Raw genomic sequence first — 5,310 nt, forward strand, 5'->3', positions numbered from 1 at the left:
CCTGACCTCCATAGTGGCGCATCTAGAGTACAATGCATATTTTGGCACCAATCTGACAGTGGTACATATGGATGTCGATATTCGTCGCATATTTTTCCTTCACATACGTAGGGGGGCATTTTGCCTTTCGAGCGGCACATCTGGTGCCCGATGCCACTTTGAAAGGACATCAAGAACCACTTATCTTAGGAGTCTTACAAATTTTGGTGCAAATCCAATGCTGGGACATATAGATGTCATTGTTTGTTTCGTATTTTTCTTTCGTATATGTAGAATTCACATGCAGATTAAGGAATGCCAAGCTCTCGACGACACATCGAGAGTCTGATGCACATGAAATTTTGTAAGAACATCAAAACCAATTAGTTTGTTGATTCCACCTATGTACATGCTTTAAAAATGGCTTCTAAAAACACCCCGTTTTAATGAATATTTGGCTCTAATGATAATGGGTCTCATGTATGCTACATAACCTCCTATTTTGCTTATCCTAGGTATGCATGAACTTTAAAACAGGCCTATGAAAACTCCTATATAAATTGTTGATACTTCCTACATATATACTTTAGAAGATGCCTATAAAAATGCCCCAAGTGTATACTATTTTTCTCTAATTGATAAAATTTATTCTTAGATAAAGTGTCTCAGAGGTATGCCTCCAAAACCTCCTATATTGTGGTAATCCCACCAATGTACATAGAATGAACATAGTTTAAAAGATGCTTATTAAAGTACTCCATGTATATATTGTGATAATATATTTACATAATAATCTCCTGTTAACTCACATCATATATCATACATTTGTAAAAAGTGACTAAAGAAATTTTTGCATCACCAAGTATCTTCATGGTGAACTTGGGTTTTCCTTAGTTCATTCTATCCACATTCTATCTCACAAAAAGAAAAGTCAAAACACCCCATAAATTCAAAATTCTATAAAAGATATCTTCCATGTGTAAGGACATTGAGGATTGTGAGGGCTCATCAACCACATCATGAAGAACTACCCCCACATGAACTACAACAATCATACATGAAAATATGATATACAAGAAGTCTACAAAGTACAAGTAGAAGACATATAATATCTATAAGATCACATGAAGGCCACTCCTTTTTTTGGGAAGGAGTTAAGTAGGAAGGATATGGAAAGGACATAGCCTCTCTAATTCACTATTAGGAAACAAAGCCTATTTACTTGCTACAAGGAGATTCACTACAAGGGTCCAGATCCTATTTCCTCACTATTTTTGAGACTATGTGAACACTTGGGGCATTCCAACTTCTCAACGGCATGTTTGGAGTCTGATGCATGTGGAACTTTGCAAGGACGCCAAAACCACTTATGTTAATAGACATGCCACATTTGGTGCCGATGTAAAGGTCGGACATTTGGATGTCAATGTTTGATGTGTACATTTCCTTCACATACATAGGATGCACATTTAAATTGGGGAAATCTACCTTCTTGGTGGCTCATCTGGCATTCAATGCACATGGAACTTTGTAGGGACATCAAAACAACTTATCTTAAAACCCATGCAAAGTTGGATGCCAATCTGACAGTGGTTGAACACATATTTTGCAATGTTTGTTGTGTATTTTTCGTTAACATATGTAGAATGCACATGCCTCGGGGGGGGGGGGGGGGGGCTCTAAGAAATTTGTAAGATAGCATGTGTGATCAATAGAAGGGTTTTTATATTTTGATGGAGTTACAAAAAATGTACATACATAAGGGGTTTTCCAAAAAGTGGAAATTTCCATACATAAGGGATACTTTAATTATGTCCAAATTTATAGAAGGGGTGTACATAAGTTATAAAATTAGTATGGGGGATTTTTTATACCCCTTGATCGCACGTGCTATATGGGGTTTTAACATAGTGTCCCCCCAGGGCACATGCAAATTGGGGAATTATGCCTTTGCTGCAGGATCTAGTATCCAATGCATATAGAAATTTGCACGGTCATCAAAACCACTTGTCTTAAGGATGGTACAAAGTTTATTTTTAATTCAACAGTGGGACATTGATTTTGGTGTGTATTGCATATTTTTCGTTCACATACGTAGGATGCACATGCGAATTGGGGCATTCTACCTTCCCAGTGCCACATTTGGCATATAAAGCACACAAAACATTGCAAACACAAAAAAATAACTTATCATAAGTGTTGTGGCAATCTAATAGTCAAACATATAGATGTCAGGTGTTTGTAGTGTATTTTTCCTTAACATACATAGGATGCACATGCAAATTGACACATTTCGCCTTCTCGGAGACACATCCAATGTTTGATGCATGTGAAACTTTGTAGGGATATAAAAAACACTTATCTTAAGAGATGTAAAAAGTTTGGCACTGATTCAATGGTGGGACATATGGCTGTAATCGAACTCAGCAAGACAATCTGAAAAGATCTCTCTTCTGTTGGAACTCTGAAATCCCAACCACCACCGATGGATGAGAAATGGGGAGTCAACCCTTGCAATTGACTTGCAAATAAAACCTTAGGAAACTTAACCTTAGCCAAAATACCACGCGGCATCTGTGTAGAAATTTTAAAGAATCTGCAACAGAGAAGAAGAACATCTACTGACAGAGAGATAGCCCGCAAGATACTCCACCGAATCGCGCAAAACTTCATAGAGCTCAATTCCCATCTCGGATCCACCAGAATAGACAGAATGGAGAATGGTGGACTAATCGAGTGGGTCTGAATTACGAGCATCCAGACATAGTAGGGGCTCACAGAAAGCAAAATGGATGATTCCAATTTGTCTTTCTTGCTCTTGGTTCTTCTCCTAGGCTGACTAGAAGCTGAATGGAAGTTCAGAGTCAATTTGAAGGTTTTTGCTTGATTTGTGAGTTCACAGAGTGTCTAGACATAGTAGAAAGAGCATGAATGTCTATGAAATGAGCTTTTGAGCCTCACAATGCCCACAAAACCTCCAAAATGCTCATGGAATGAGAAACTAAGCTAGAGAAAACACCCACGACTGAGAATGGTTCATCTAGACAAGAAAATTCGTTGACCACTGTCTGTTAAAGCCACATTTTTGGCCCTAAAAACCATCCAAAAGCTTAGAAAACCACTCCAAAGACTTCCAAAACCATCAAAAGGGTCCCACAAGGTTAACATATCACCTGGGTAGCTCAAACAAGCACCCACAGGCTTTCGCAAAGCTGCAAATGCCACCTACATAGCTGTATGGATGTAGAATGACCTCCTAGGCTCAATTAGATAGAAGTGGAATGGAAGAAGGTGAGAGAGAGGGAGAGTCAGAAGAGAGATCCACACAAGTTTTTGTGGGTACAGAACACCCTAATCTTCTATGTCATCCATATGCGCGTGTGTGTGTGTGTGTGTGTGTGTTTGTGTATTGTACATGATTGGGGTTAAGGTACAGTGGCCTCTAACCCCCACACCTCCAATGTTGTGCTAAAGCGATGCATACCCATTTGAGGACACACTCCATAACTTTTTTTTAATTTGTTGAGGACCAAAACGGATTGAAAATTTGAAGTCCAAACTAATGGGACTAATGCATGGTGGTCTTAAAACATTGATAGTTGTTGGTATTGGTATCTAGATTCACCCTAAAATGGAAGAAGTCGAAAAAGTGCAATTTGTGCATGTTCAAAGATCTTTTAATAAATTCAACACTATTTATAATTTTGAATTGTTTCTTTTTCCATGTACTTGCTTGCTATATGGCTCATAAGCATGCCAAAGGTCATTGAATTTCATAATATACAGCATCAAATCTGATAGCATTCCCTTTGGCCTATTTGTGTTTTGAAGCATCTTAGGCCACATTGCACTTGTTTGGGATATCCAATTCTGCTGACGAGTATCGCGGGAGGGGGGAAAATAGGCGGCTGAAATTTTTGCTACTCCCACAAATTTTGAATTTTCACACCTCCCACCCATCAAATTGGAAGATTAAGTACTTGCAACCTACCCCCACCACCCTCCAACCCGCACGCACCTCGATGTGACCTTACACAAACTTTGGTTTGGCATTGTCTTCTTATGGGTAAGTTGCCTTCTATTCTTTGCTTTCCTCACCAACTAGCTTCTCTAGGTCTATTCTAGACTGGTCGTGGCCATGGCATCAATGGAAACATCTAGGTATCGAAATGGCAACGGGAGACACTTTTGCAACATCTGCGACTCCTTGTAGAGTCATAGTAGAAAGCAGTTGCAAATGCACACATTAGATCATTGCCATCAGAGCAAAGAACACGAGTTGTGGTGTCACGATTGGTAGGAGCATTTGAGGTAGCAGCATCAGGCCATTCAAGTGATTACCATCAGTAGCAGTCTCGAGTCTTCACAAGCTTTAGCCTTCACCCTAAAGTTCGCAGAGTAACAACCCTACCAACACCTCGGGAGATGCACACCCAAGATGTGATGCTCTCTAACCTAGAGAATGGCCTACAAACGGGTGCACAGCTGAGATCAATAGCTTAAATCAACTACTTGCAAAGAGGGCGACATTAGCTATGTTGGTGTCCCATGAAACAAAGGAGAAACAGCTTGGGCACACAATGTCAAAGATGTTGTCAATCAACAGGACCAACGTGGCTCCAATGGTTGAACATAGAGCATAAGAAATGCATGATCATCCTGATCTGAGAAGTCTCTGGACTTCAACAAAATGCAAGAAAATGAGAGATAGCTTAAGTGCTGAATTCATTGCTATAGTGACAACATTTTGGCACAAAAATACAAGAGTTTCTCCAAATAGAAAGGACATTTGTAGAAAGCAGACGGGATGCAAGGTGTTTGAGGAGCACATCATACACATGCTAGATACAATGCAGGTCAATGGTGTGTAAACCAGCCCGATGAATGCTTGTGACTGAGATTTGGGATAGTTTACTTGTTTCATTTCTTAAACTAGGCTTGGATTAAATGTGATTGTCCTAAACCAGCCTAGTGGTTGGAACATCATACAATCGTAGGCTGGTTCAGCTCAATCGCCAGCTATGTGATTGTCTTGAACCAACGTGGTTGACCAAAAATTAGTTATTGTCGAACCTAGTAGCATGTTTGAGCAAAAATTAGTTATTGTCCAGCCTGGTGGCGTGGTTGAGCAAAAATTAACAACAATATATTTCACAATAGAATAGCAATATATTGTTATTTACTAAACTAGTCCAGTGGTTGGAACATCATGCAACTGTGGCTACTTCAGCTCAATCACCAATTATGTGATTGTCCTACACCAGTGTGGCTAAAGAGACATTAGCAGCCTGGTGGTTGAAATTATTGTGTTTCTTAGTACTTAAATTCATT

This window comes from Dipteris shenzhenensis, chromosome 29, assembly GCF_047967505.1.
Source record: "Dipteris shenzhenensis isolate YYH24624 ecotype China chromosome 29, Dip_SZ_1.0, whole genome shotgun sequence".
In the NCBI taxonomy this organism is placed as follows: Eukaryota; Viridiplantae; Streptophyta; class Polypodiopsida; order Gleicheniales; family Dipteridaceae; genus Dipteris; species Dipteris shenzhenensis.